The 14,967-nt window shown below is 43.1% G+C and overlaps 1 long non-coding RNA gene across 7 annotated transcripts in view; it reads right to left on the reverse strand.

The window, feature by feature from the left end:
- Nucleotides 1-727: 727 nt before the first annotated feature.
- Nucleotides 728-14,967, reverse strand: part of LOC142084188 (uncharacterized) — a 38,057-nt gene continuing 23,817 nt past the window's right edge. For 3 of the 7 annotated variants that reach the window (XR_012674282.1, XR_012674278.1, XR_012674276.1), the window contains 3 exons: nt 7,950-13,240; nt 5,527-5,751; nt 728-5,000 (listed from right to left, as the gene is read on the reverse strand). This is a non-coding gene — a long non-coding RNA (uncharacterized LOC142084188). The remainder of the gene's footprint in view (nt 5,001-5,526; nt 5,752-7,949; nt 13,241-14,967) is intronic. The other 4 variants (XR_012674281.1, XR_012674280.1, XR_012674277.1 and 1 more) reach the window with 4 other exon arrangements.

The raw sequence follows: 14,967 nt of genomic DNA on the forward strand, positions 1-14,967 counted from the left end.
AGCTAGACTTAGACACACATACAAATCACCCCTTTATCTACCTAAGCAAGAACGGCATTTCTGCCAGCCCCAGATGTTCAGAACTCCTGTATCACATCCCCCCACTTTCCCATTGTGAGACTGTCTTTATAAAGCATGGTATTTTATTATTATTTGTCTTAAGGTTCATTGTTTTCATGATTTTTTTTGACAAGGGCAATAAACTTATATTCCTCCTCCTCTCCCCTGCCAAGGAAAGCTGAGATTCTCTGGTAGATTTAGGAGTGCGTACCATGTTATGAGACGTGGAAAAAGCTACGAGAGCTAGAGTACTGCCACCTGGTACATCACAGCCATGTCCTAGGGCTAAAGCAGCTGGGAGCACATGCTGTTTCATTTACTTGGCTATGCCTTAAAATGAGCAGTGCCAGGGAAGGATGTATACAGACATATATATTATGGCATCATTAACATCCATGACATTGGGACATTTAACAAATCTCTTCACTTACCAGCAGCTCCAAGCCCTGCTCTGTCAGCTTTGGGCAGGAACAGCCCTTTGTGAGCAGTCAGTCACGCTAAGATCACTACTCAAACCGAGATGATTCCCACCAGAAAGTGGAAATTTGATCAGGCCCTGTGTTATCACATACAAACTGATGGAACAAATCTGTGTCTCAATTTGAAAGGAACTACTTACTAACGGAGCCATAACCAATCCATTTTTTAATTTTCTTATTTATTTTTATTTTAAACATCTAGGAAGACCATATAATAACACAATTTATACAAGGCTTTAGTCTGTCGAAGGAAGATTTAGCTACATTAGCCCATAAGATGCGTGAATTGCCCGATTTTGAAGCTTTCCTTTAGCAGTGTTGTATACACGTACTCAGATGAGAGTTTGGCTGTAAAAGCAGGGAGAAAGTCACACGTCACTAAAAAGTAAAGGTTATAAGATGAACAACTGCGTAGTCCAAAGGAACCCATCTGTAACAATGAAAACATCACTATTTGGTTTAGTAACTAATGGTATAAATATTCCATAGCATCAAGAAACGCAACTCAGAAAAGAAAACGCTTCCAATCCACACTTCACACCAGCGGGATGCAAGAGACGGGCCCCAGGACACAGCTGGGACCAGGAGCTTGCAGCAGGCTGAGTAGCAGCAGCCTGCGCTGTGCCAGGCCACCGTCCCTCTGTGCTTGCCTTTAGACCTTCCTCAGAGGCTATAGCTCACTCCCACGGGGGCAGAGGGCTGCTTCGGGCCCTGAGCACAAGAGCTGCATGACTGCGGGGTGGCTAAGGAGAGAGAGGAGAAGGCAGCAGGACGTCGCGTGGACCGCGGGAGAACAGGCACCCCGAGTCGCCCCAGTGAGCCGCAGCTCATCTTGCCCAAAGGCCCGAACTCCCACCAGAACACGGTGATGCTTTGCAGAGGTTGTTTCTCACAAACATTAATAAGGGCTTGAGGTTTTCACTGTCCTGTCATGGCTGCCCGAAGGATTGAGAGTTCAGGCTGAAGACGTTTAGTAATTTCTGCCACAGCAGCATAGCAGGGCTCTGGAGACACCGGCGGTATTTATAGCAGCCTGGAAATTGTACCTCTTCTCACCAGCTGAACCAGTTCCCTGAGCTGAATGCTACAGCTAATTGAGAGAAGACTGTCATATACCATCAGCTAAATTTACTGCTAGTCCTCAAGATCAGGTTGTGCTGACTGCATTGTGACAGCAGCGTCTAAAGGGAGGTCATCTTCATTTCTAAATTTTCCCTAAAGAGCAAGAGTTTCTTCAGCATCTGCACTGCTAGGTTTCTATTTACAGTCTTGAACCCTGTGATGTAATCTTCCTTTTTGTTTCCAAGGAAACAATATTTGATGTATTCTACTTTCAAGTTTTTCTTCCTTTACGTTCCCCCCCAACCCCACTCTCTCCCTCCCTTTTTAAAGAGATAAGTCAATAGGTAAAACCTGTACTTACTTATCTCTGGCATGCAGCATAGTTCTCTCTCTCTAAACCCAGGCTTATTCGTATCAATAAAAAATTCAAGACATTTCAAAAATATGCTTAGCAGTAATTTTATGCACTGTTTATACATATTACTTTTCTGATAGTAAATGAGCTATAATTGCAATAGGCAGCAACTCCTGTTGATAGCTCAATTTTCTCAAAAACTTCTGTTCTGCATCTCAGCCCCTAGTCCTCTTTCCCTGGAAACATTTTTTAAAATCCTCTCACTGACCACCCATCCACCTTTCCCATGGTTCTACTCCTCAAGCCAGGGCTCCTGACGGCCAGTCCTGTCCGCTGCCACTCTCTTTCTGGTGGCAGGGCATCGCCTGACACCCCTCTGACATCCTCCCTGGCACAGGGCAGCTTTCTCAGGTCTGTTGTGACTCTGAGTTCATTTTCATTCACATGAAAATCCTCTAGATGAATGTTCTTTTAAAACAATTGGCTGTCGCTTCACCGTCTGTAAATGAGGAAAATGCAGGGGATTGAATCCATAATTCATACTGAAATCAGCATCTGTAACAGCTGGAATAAAGTGTGTTGAATGGATTCTTGCAGAAACACGGGTGCTTTGGAGTCTTAATGGAAAAGCAATGGGTCAAGCTAAAAGCTTTCCTTAAAATCCTCAGTGCTAGTTGAGGAGGGGTTGAAAGGTGTGGGAAAGAGACTATTTTAACACTGCATAAAAATTAAGAGTAGCAATGCTCATAAACGCAGTTGATTAATTCTGACTGGGAAGCATGTACTCATTTGTCACTCTACTGCCTTGTGCCTCAGTGATACAAAACAATAAATGAGCTGGACTGATGATCTTCTGCTCTACGTACAATGAAGTTACAGCCAGCATTTTTTTTAGGACTATCCATTTCGGAATATAATAGGGCAAGTAAAATCCCAACCTAAATGAGATGATGTGGACCAAGAACTCTCGATAAGAGTTTGTATGATGAAGGGGAGAAAAGGTGATAAAGCACATGCTGGATATACAGTCAGCAAATATTACAAATTTTACGCTATCAAAGAAACTATCAAAGTGAACACGGAAATTATCTGCAGTCAGCATCTTCCATTTTGGGTCATACGGGTTGTAGACTAACATCCATCAATGCCTGTCTCAGCTCCAAAAAAGGCCAGGCTCTTTTTTGAGGTATCTGATCTTCATTCAGCAGCTCCAAGTCATTCCACAAAATCTCTGACCTGGCAACAACAAGGGACATGGGATGGGAAGACTTACATGATCTAGACCTCTGCCAACATCTCTGGATCCTTTTCAAAAATTCATCACAATTTTTCCTCAAAACCCTAAAATAAGGGTTTCCCACATTGCATTCCTACTGGAAGCTGCTCCAGGAAGCCACTTCTCTCCTCCTTCCACTTCAAAAGCATTCACAGTCAGTTTTGTCCCAGACGATCACAGTTGTTATCAAGCCCTCAGATCTCCCAGTCCAACCATGGCTTAATGGCTTGACAACACTGTCTCCTTCCTAGTGGTTACTCAGTCTCTTGAAGAACCTCAGTGAAAATCACGTTTGGCAGGAAAGGGAACAGTAGCAAGCTTCAAGTGTTTGTCACCAGGTTTTGTTAGTCTATTTCTGAAGCAAAACATTTCTGGTAGCTAAAATGCAGAGCACATTTCATGGTCTGGCAATCCATTGCTTTAGAGATTGTGGTTCTGTAAAGAAAGAGCTTTATCAAGTTTGTTTGCTTCTCGAAGACACTCCTTGGCACTGGACAGGTCCAACTGGGTCTCAGTAAATCAAATGCTTATTTGATGTCAGTGAAACAAAGTTGCAACTGCTGTTTTGCTCAAGGTTGTCAGAAAGCTTTTCAGTAATCACTTTCAGCCAGAAGAGATGCTCAATTGTTCTTCTTTCCTGCTGCAAGGGGGGAAAAACAGCAGCTTGCTCTTCCTCAATAATTCCCTCATATTTCATTTTTAATCTCTTAAGCAAATTACAAGTGAAGACCTTTGATGTACGCGCCAGCCAAACTCATTCATTTCTCAGTACTTGCTGGACTAGAGAGGATCTCCCGTTCTTATGCATGTGGATGATAATAACAACTTCAAAGCCCCCAGGCATGTGTTAGCTTTCCCTGATTTCCTTTCTAAGTATGCGTTTCGTGGGCCAACACCAGTTAAGACCCATAAACAGCTGCACTTGAATGCCATCTATTAAGGCAGTCTTGCTATCTCTCATAGTGTAACATCTCTATTTCGACTTCACAGAACCACTCAGTCTGGCTTTTGTATTTTTCCTGAAATGGAGTACCTCATTTCCAACATTTATGGTGTTCTCAGCTTAAAAGAGTCTGGAACCTGATCAAACTCGGAGCAAAAAGCCATTAAAAGGCACTTGCCCTGAGGTGGCGTGGAGCATTCCTGGTGGATTATGAGGCATTTTGTTTTGCTGTTGTGGGGTTTTATGACATGAAGTGTACTTGATTACTTCTAGGAGGACGGTAGGTCATAGCCATATGGTACCACAGGACCAGATGTTCCGAGTGCGGCAGAACAGCTGCACCTGAGCAGTGGTTGGGAAACTTCCCCCAAGCTGGCTCGGGAAAAATGAAAAGGGGACATATTTCAAACCAGTTAATGTTATAAGTTATAGTTGTTATCATTATTTAGTCTGTTGAACTCATTATCAGAACACTCGGAGGCAAAGAGCATAGAAGAGTTAAAGAGAATATCGGATAGTCACATAAATAAGAAAAACCACCACCAGAGACAATTTACATTGGAAGAAAAGAAATAGTTTTGGAAAAGCTGTAAAACTTCATGCTTCAGGCTTCCAGCCAAGCTTTATTAAGGAGGTGGAGTGGGGAGATTAAACAGATTTTCTGTGGGGCAGAAAATTTATGCCATAAATGGGGAGCATGGATTCCATGTACTTTCCTTTAAGGCGTTTGTTACTGACCACAGTCAGCGGTACAGACACCGGACTAACGGCACCAGCACGGCAACTCTGGTGTTTCTCCATCTGCACTGCCAGCAAGCCAGAAGCCTGTACCAAGAGGACAGCAAACATCAATCCAATTTCTGGCTCTCAGCCCTATTTAAGTCTAGATTTGGCACTCAGTATACCATGAGATTCCTCTGACCTGAAACCTGCTCTCAGCATGTCTGGACAAAACTTTCTCATCAGAGTTACATACCAAGTGTCTATTATTTTTGTTTATTTTTTTAAAACACGCTATGCTTAGGGAATAGGTTGAACCACACGTTTCTGGAATCTCTGCAGCAACATGTTATTAAGGATATAGAGAAAGAGAAGAAAAAAAACCTTCTTATCCCAATGAACAATAAGAGTAGAAATAGACTGTGGCAGTTTCCCAACCTGTCATCAAGAGAATTTAAGTGCAGTCCTGTGTGTGATACTGTGGCATGGTAGGGACAAAAACACCTTGAATTTTGGCAATGCCATTTTCCTTGTAGGGCAGCTTAAATGCTATGAACGATTGGAGATGCCCAATTTTTGGACCTCAGGAGCATGTCAGGATGCCCTGCACAGCACAGGACAATGTACTCACTGGTTAATTGGATTTCTGTCCATTGGATTTCTCTGGTAGGTTCTCTTCTCGCAGGGCTTCCTCTTAGCACCGACTGAGAAGCAGGGGGGGGCCCAGGCCTTCCTGTTCCCAGCATTCTTCGGTAAGGGGAGGTTACAAGAAAGCCCTCATCCCGTATTTTCCACATTACTGTGCCTTGGGATCTATACTCCACTTGAACACAAATCTCCCAGAACATTTTTTCTGCTGACAGCAAGAGAAAAAACAGAACAGGGAACAAAACTCCTTTCAGAGCCCCAGCCCCAGCCTCCCCCCACAAGCCCAGGGAAGGCCAGGGAACCTCGCTCAGGACTGGGGTCCTTCCTTCCTTCCTAGCCCCCAGGAGCTTGCTTTGTCCCTAGCCTCAAATACTGTCTTATAAACACAGCCACTACTGCTGGGCTATTAGCCCTGTCAGAGACACAGCAAGAGACGCACCAGCCAGTAAATTTGACTCCTACCAAGTCAAATCCAAGTTACCCTCCTGACAATACTGCTTAAGAAGCTCATAAAACAGCATTTCTACCTGTTATACTACTTGGACAAACGACATCAACTGTTATCTCCAAGAACACTTGCTTATTGACTAAAAAAAACAACAGAAAAAGTAACGTACCATGAGTCTATCATTTCTGATGGACCTTTCAGTTCCCCCTATTTTCAGAATTTCAGAAATGCTCCTAATGTGTTGACTTAAAACATTCAGACGCTGAAATCCTTGCCCTGTGAAGCAAGGCTGCCCCTTTGATTTGATTTGCAGAATGGTCTCACGAGTCAACATAATTCTGATTCCCCTGCTGATAGAAGCTAGCACAACTGACATCTAGCTGAAATACAGTAATGAACGCAACAGACAATGCTTATTAAAGAATCAAATAAAACTCTGAATACATCAATCAAAAATAAGCATACCACCAATACTTTCTGGTAATCCTTAATTAGGAGATGAAGAGAGAAGAACAAACTCAAGCTCAAACAGTAGGTTACATAGGGCAGCAACTCTCCTTTTTGCTTTATGGGTCTGCAACCCTGCCTCAGCAGAGCCCCAACCCCTGATGGGGGCCATTAAGCAAAACTTCAGTATAAAGAGAAATTAAATAAGTAATACCCAGCTAGATACTCATGCACACAAGGTATTGTCAAACAAGTTTTATGTAGTGCTGCTTAAATGCCAGTTGACTTCAGCAAGAATCAAGGGCACGTAGCATTTTGTGAGGAGGGTGCACAGTCATTTAAAACATTTCTCTCTATCTGCAGTAATCAAAACAAGTTCTAGCCAGGCTACAGCTATATGTCTAGTTTGAAGACTGCTTGTCTATGCAAGAGAGAACCATCTGGATTTACTTTACGGTTAACTTTAAAATATATATATAAGGTTTCTTAACTTTTGCCAAACAACTGGAAACATAATGGTTTCTGCATGTTGTTAGCATCTCAGTACAGCTGCAAATGTCCATTAGGACAATCTTATATAATTATATACTTATTCTTCCCATGCAATTGTTAAAAACCCAGCTTTTCCAAATAATACCATATTTTGTAGCAAAGAGGAAATCTTCCAGTCCACCAGGTTGGAATGGGGGAGGGAAGTCTTCTAAAGCAGAACTTTACTCAAAGCTTTTATTTTAAACTAACATAAAAATTTCAAGCCTTAGAAAACAGTGTGTCAGATTTTTCCAACTGTACCTCTAGTGTGGTCTGGCCAGAAATCTATCATTTCTCTCCCTTCTCCTTTTCTTTACCCAGTGTTTGTGGAAGAAATTCAGTCCTTCTAAGAATTTTTTTTTTTCCCCCTAAAAAAAAAACTTTCATTTTTTTCCACTTCCCACCCCCTCCCCCCTGAATGGGACTTGAGCTCTCAGCCTTCCAACAGCTCCATGCTCTGTGCCGCAGAAACTCCCACCTATGAAGCTGGTTGGTGGCATTTTTTTAGCCACAATCTTGCCTATTCTGCTTGGCTGTCATCCTTCTTCCCACCTAAGCCTTTACCTCTTCTATCTGGAACACCAGCTCCCAAGGCTAGGAATTGCCTTTTATCATGTATCTGAACAGTGCCTGGCGTTCTCGGTTGGCCCTTTGACACTTTCAGAATACACATGAAAAATACAGGGATAATGAATTTTGCCCAGGCTCATGTTCTGGGGCTGGTGCAGTTGCTTTGCTAGGACAGGCACGTGGGGCCATGGGTGACCACATGGAAGAGGCAACCACCGACAGCAGGGACCTGCAGGCTGAACAAGAGCAGGCTGAATGCATGCAAGGCTCCAGGAAGGGGGAGTGATCTGCATGTTCAAAGCACCATCATAAGCTTAGCCAAGATTTTCAGAAATGACCAATAACATGGCAAACATCTGCTTTTAGGAGCCCAAGGCAACTATTCAACTTTCCAGAGGGCAGGTGCTTACCTCGTCCAAAATAAGAGCCTTCCTGCTGTGTTTCCCATGTGTCCAGGCTCCAAAACACTCTAAGTCATTGGCCACTCTCCGAACATCTCAGGAGCTAGTATTTTTTACTTAACAAAAGCAAAACTAATGGAAACACACACAACTGGTCCCAAAAATAGAACGTTTTTCCAGGAGGTGAACAATCCCTCCCTACACGTTCTTGGGACCCTACGGAGAGAGGGGCACAAGGGCTCGTATTGTTTTGACAGCCAGGCAGACAAACAAATACTTCTGTTTCAGCTTAATATTCCCGGAACTCAGAATGCCAGCCTGAAAAAACAATACCACAAAACATTGTCATGCCATCGATCTGACATCAGAAAGACAACCTTGGGGAGCGACAGCCCAAGAGAAGCAACAGACCACTGCCCATCCCCGCGCCGTGCCACCCGGGGCGCACAAACCTTCCATCGCACACCTTACACAGCCTCCTCTCGCCAGCACTGCCGGTCTGCTGTATCGTCTTACCCATATTCCCCCATGCTGGGTCGCCTGCAGGGATAAAAATAAACCAACCGCTGCTAGTTTCTGTTATATGGGGTCTGTATCTCCTCCTCCACAAAGTTTCTCTGTTACCAGTATAGAATTAATTTGCACAACAACCTTCCAAGGTAACGTAGAAGGCACAGCAGGTTTCTAACATCTAAGCTCTTTCTCATTTTAAGAGCGACTATCTGAATAATTGGCAGGGAGGAGCTTGGCTGCTAATACAGAAACTTGGCTAGAGTGATGCTGTTAGCATGAAGCAGCAGCAGATCCAATGCCCAGAACTTGAACTGAAACTGTTTGTTATTACTTCACATCTGTACTGCAGTATTAGCCACGGGCCATGACCAACTCTGGTCCCGGTCCTTCTGGGATGAACTTATTTCTTTTAAACAGACAGGGGATGACAAAGGTGATTGGAAGGATTTGAAGTAATATTAAAAATAACTGACATAGTCAGGAACTTGTGTCCATTGCAAATTAATGGCATCTACCGTGGGACGTGGATACGTTGGAAAAAACACTTGGGCAACCTGAAACTTTAGTCAGGCACAGGCATTTGCAGTCACAGAAGACTGTTTCTCTTCTTGCAAGAGACGAAAAAAGTTCCACAGTGGGTATATATCAACAACTGGCTGCTTTTTGCATGCACTGGGGTAAGAGTAGGGAGCGCTGTGAGCCAGAAAGATAGGCAAGCAGCGCATACAGGTCTGCCCAGAGAGATCACCTCCAAGATGGTCATCTCAACAGAAGGGGCTGGGAGGCCCCAAAAAGCAGGTGCAGAGACCAGTGGGCTACTTCCCAGTATCACGTGCTTGTGCTGACTGGTCTCTTTGCCTCCTTACCCCAACTCCCAGGCAGAAGGCAATGGATCTGAGGAATTTCCCCTGAGAAATATCAATACTCACGTGACAGCTGGAGTTTCTTATGTCATTGCAACCCCGGCTCCAGCAGCACTGAAATCTCATTACTCCTAATGAAGTTGTCTGAGTTGGCAACACTGAGGAACGGTTTGCTGCAGAACAAATGCTTGGGGAGAGGATATTGTGTACCAGCTCCTCACACATGATCACTGATCTCTCTAGCAGACAGCCCTGTGGGCCATGAAGGTCACCGCTCTCGCAGCGGACGAAGTGCAGGAGTGGAAGAGGTGTGGCTCTGACACCGGGGAACCCAGATTTGATCTTTGATGACCCTGGCTGTGGCTTACTACAGAAAGTTTTAGACTTTCTGCAATAGGAAGGCATGGAGCTTTTCAGGAAAACTTTTTAGGAAAGTAGGGAGTTTTTCAAAGGTTGGAAAACCTTTTGCCTCTTTTTGGCAAGCTGTGCCCGTGTCACCAGAGCTGAGCAGGGCTGAGCACCACAACACTTTCTCAGCAGAAAAAGGCATTTCAGAAGTCAGATGGATACTGAGAGCGGCAGCGCTGGAGAAAAACCAGACAGTATGTAGGGGAAGGTGGATTTCTGGTGGTGCCCACGCAAGAGATGAGGATCTTGTCAGGATGCCACCTCTCCCCGTTGCGCATTGTGCCAGTGCCAAATCATTTGTGCACAGCATGACAGAAAACAGCAGTGCAATGCTCCTAACCCACATAGCATCAGGCCTGACAAGGGGATAAGAAGATAAAAGATGATTTTTTTTTTATTATAGTCGACACGCAGGCATCGCATTATCTTAGTCATACTGAGGCTAGATAGCTAAATTGCCAGGTTTAATGTTTCAGGTCACATCAGGGAATAGTTTTACCAGCAGATGTAAAGATCGTCCTTTGGAGTGGGTAGCACTCAAGGTCAGAGTCAGCAAATCCTCCTCTAAAAATAGACTCTAGTTGCAAAGTTGGTAAGATTTCTTTTGTCGTTCTCCTGCACTTCACAGGACCCAGCTACCTAGAGCACCCACCTAAGCTTACAGGTAAGGTTAAGCAATATACATTTTCTGCTGTACTTCTTGTGCTCCTTTTCTTCGTTTTACATCGTAGTTTAGTAAACCAGGGAGAGGACTGAGAGCTGGTGAACTTTCTACGGTAACTGATAACTTCATAAGCTTGTTGCAGAGAAAAAAAAAGCTTAAAACTATTGCAGAGTCAAAGAGGTTTTGAAAGTATAATTTATAGTTTTTTAAAAAACAAATTGGTCATGTTACAGAAATGACTTTATAAAATAGGAAATGAGGTGCCAAAACTGTATTTATCTTAGAGATAATTTCAATTTAAAAGTTAGGAATAAAAATGCAACTTTTCAAGCTTTTGTAACATCCATCCCAGAATACTTTGCTTATTCTTCGATAATTGCTCCACCCTCCAGTCAAATCTAACTTTTTCAATTGAATTACAATTCTCTCAGATGATGTTGTGTTTTAAGTTTCTTTGGGCACTCTCATAATATTTAATGAAATCTCATCTTAATCTGTTTTAAATTAACCAGTTCGGTCAACAATAAAGAATGAGGGCAAAAATAAGTTTTTAAGAAGTCATCAGTGGCTTAGAAATTCATTGAAATAGCTGGTTAGTTTTGAATATTCACAGCAGGAGGGTCTGGAAAATAATTGTACAGAGGCTATGACTCTTCTGGTTTTAAACTGTTTAAAGATGAATGCATTGGATGACAGTCCCTGAACGCTTCAAGCATAAGAATGGAGGGGTAAAATAAAGGAACTAAAGTAAACGACAGTTTTTGGTGAAGAGTATGACAGGAATAGGGAACACAGGATTGTGTTATTATTCACTTAAGTATACTGCAGATACCCCGGAGATTTCCAGTTTTGGATGTACAACACTTTGCTTAATTCTTTTAGGTGTCTTTTAGAAAAAGATTTTTTGAAGGACTCAGTCTGCCTCCCTCCCAAGAAATATTTGTACAAAATTAGTTTTTTTGGTCTAGCGTTAGGGAAACAAACCACCTGAGGAACCTTTGCAGCACTGTACTTCATTGCAGTACCCTGGGGCGCAGCACGCGCCAGGTTACACAGGAAAGCACATAGCTCTTCATGGTTATTGCCAGCATTTGGAGACTGAGCAAAATGTCATGGGGATGGCATATCAGGGAGCACCATTTTAAATTCATTTAGTTAAATCATCCAACAAAGCAAGCTTTTGTTACTGCAGCTAACCAGCTCTCAGCTCAACTGATGTACTCCGAGTCATAAAAAGCTTAGAAACCAAAGCACTGTTTACTCTCCTCCCAAGTGCAAACACTGTGCTCCAGACAGCATGTGCCTTGGCTTCTGCAGGGAGAACTTTCCAGTTTATAAAACATCCCTCTGCTTAGTCATACTCAAAAAGGGTAAGTACTTTTTCACCCTGAAGGGAGGTATGTACCTGGCATGCTGGATGGAAATGGAAGAACAAAACATTTCTTAAGAATTCAGGAACTTGCTCAATAGATCCTCCCTCACTATTTCTGAAGACCCTCAGTCATTAGATCTGATTTTTGTCTGCCTTCAGCACCAAGAGAGTGCTTACCCGGAGACAGGTAACTAAACTGGATTCAAGCCTTTTGCACATTTTTTTGAAAGTGTAGGAGAACTGGTATTCTCCATTCTCACCTTCTCTCAGGTACTTCCCTCTCATGTATACACTTGTTACAGACGCCGTCTCTCCATGAAGGTTTTATCTAAGGTAGCTATTAAACTGAAAGAAATAAGTAAATAAAAATAAAAGCATTATTTTTGCAGTTGTCTGGAAGCCAAGAAGGTCTCAGGTTTGGACCCCCTGGAAGACAGATGTCCTCTGATTTCAGTTGCGTTGAATTCCACCTGATAAATAAAAACATTCAAGTAAGTCAGCTCTCCATACAACATCAGAAAAGAAAACGGGAATAATTTCTCAGTAACAAGCACTTCATGCACAAAAATGATTTCTTAATCATAATTACAGAGGTTTTTTTCCATTTTATTGTTGTTCTTTCAAATTCAGTGTTCATGGCAGTAGATAAATTCAGTCCCCAGACTTGAGGGCCAAACCACTGACTAATTTCAAGGGCACCGTGTTTATCTCCTACTGCATTGGTGTGGGCATAAGGTCCACTGGAAATGTCATTACTTCTGTAGCCTGCTTATGAAAGGCCCAGAGCTGACAGATAGATAGTCTGTTTTGGTTATTTTCTTTCCCTCCCTCGGCATCTTGAAAAAAAAACAAAAAAACAAAAAACCTTAAGATATCACAGCTTCACTCCTTTTTCAGAGCTGTCATGAGGAATGAGGTAGGAAGCAAAATCTGAAAGCATCAAAACAGGAATAAGATCAAAATCTGCCTCCACATTTACAAATAGGTTATATATTTAGGTGTTTGCTGGATGCTGAAAACCTTTCATTCCCAGCTAAACCAGAAGAATTTGCAATTGGTTGGTATTTTCAGGAAGAAGTAGCTTTTAGACAACTCTCTGAGTACAAAACCAAGGCCGGTACACTTGTGTACACCAAATTAAATTTAATAAATCCAGCATCAAAAAGCCCCACGAGCACTGGTGATCGATGTCATATGGGCTGGGAGAACTCCCAAGAGCAGGAAATATGGGTGGTAAAGAATTTAAACTATTCTGCTACATAAATATGGACTGAAGCGGGCATTAAGGCAAGGAAGCCCTGTGCACGGTGTCAGGCAGGACAGAACAGCTAACAGGATTACCGTTGTTCCTTCTGAAGGAAAGAGCGAGGACAATTGCCTTCTGTCTCCATTTTTCTTCCCACCTCTTGTTTGCTTAGCTTCTCTCGTTGCATGTTTGTAGAGCACACCAACACCACTGGGCTCTGACCTTATTGGGGATCTATAACTTCAGGCACACAAACACAGCTACAAATCAGCAGCCAGAGTACATACGCTTGGGGCAACCGCAGCGGTGGAGGAACCCTCCTGGGTCAGGGAGGGGTGCAGAAAAGAATGGGAGAGGGTACATAGGTCCTTGCAAGGACAAAGGCAAATGCAATCCTTTTCTGTTCATGTCTGCTTTTTTTTTTTTTTTTTTAAATCTCTACAGCTGACTTGGATCTTAACTCCCAGGCATAAATCTTGCCAAATTGTTTGGCATCTTTATACACAGTACTAAGGCTTGCACAGCACGTTGAGCCAAAAATATTAAGAAACATAGTATTTTGTTATGTAGATAATGACTTATAGCTTTCAGTCTCAAAGTACTCAGAAACTTCCACCACATCTGGAAAACCAGCATTAGAAATGTACACACCACCACTGAAGCTCTGACGTTCACCTCTAAATATGAACCTCATTTTTTTCCCCCACATCTGTGGGATTACTAAACTGTAGAGCTCATGACTGACATTTCCAAAAGCATTAACTAACGCCCTACAAATTTTGGGGTGGGGGAGGCACATCCCTCCAGTTGAACAAATTTGAAAATGGGCCACTAAGTTCTTCCCAGAGGTCTCCTGGAAATTTTGGGTTAGTTGGAGTAGTTCAAGGGACTCGGAACAAGGTGCAGAAAGGAAATCTTTCACTGCGATATCACTGCTCCAGCGACTAGACTGTGTTCACTCTCTGAATTAAACAGCAGATAGCAGATTTTCCTTTTTTTCCCCTCGCGGTTTCTTTCCTCCCTCCCTGTTTTGTTAAAAACAAAATGAAAAACTAAAGAGCTCTATAAGAAATTCCATTTGGCAGCTGTAGAGTGGATAGTGAACATAAAGAAGAGATTCCTTCGCTGTGCCTAATGCATGCTGCTTATCCAAATTAGCCACACAATTACTTCTAGCAATGCAAAAATAGTTTAATGTTTTTTCCTAGTGCACAGCACTCGAGAACGACTTAAAATGCAGTGTAATTTGCCACAGTGTATGTCCTGAAGTGGCTTGCTAATGAAAAGAGGATTAACTCTCCATTATTCTGAATTACCATTTTGTGAAATCGCTAACAATATTTTCATTTATACACATATAACCCAAGGAGGAGAAATATTCCAGCCATCCAAGTGATTAACAAATAAAATTCATTAGATAACATGCACTTTGGTCTTATTTATGAAGAGAAAGATCAGGGCATAAAAATGCAGATGACTGAATTTTTATCATCCTTGTTCTGATAATACACTTAAGTCCATGACAGCATAATTGGTGAGCACTGGCAGTTCAGAGTTATAGTCACATGCTGGATTGAGAAGCAGAACCCGCAGGATGTCAGGCTTGGCAGACAAAATTTCACAGGCTTGAGCATTGGACCCTGGTCCCACTGAGGAGGACCCGGCACTCGGCCGCTGGCCAGCCACTGCAGGGTGGGCGCAGAGGGGGAACTGGAAGGTCTCAGCAGCTCACACGGCCTGGCCTCGGCATAGCGCAGCGCAGGGCAAGAGAGGAGCCGTGGCTTGGGCACGGGGGGAAAAGTGGGACGAGCCGCAGATTGCCCTGCCTCGCTGGAAGGGAATTCCTGGCCCCAGAGGCAGGGCTCCGTTCCTCACTATGCCCCAAAGTTGGGCTCAAACCTTTCTGCCGAGAAGAACCTCTCTGGCACAACAGCAGTTCCCGCTAGCTGACTCTCCTCTTC

This window comes from Calonectris borealis, chromosome 7, assembly GCF_964195595.1.
Source record: "Calonectris borealis chromosome 7, bCalBor7.hap1.2, whole genome shotgun sequence".
NCBI classification, from domain to species: domain Eukaryota; kingdom Metazoa; phylum Chordata; class Aves; order Procellariiformes; family Procellariidae; genus Calonectris; species Calonectris borealis.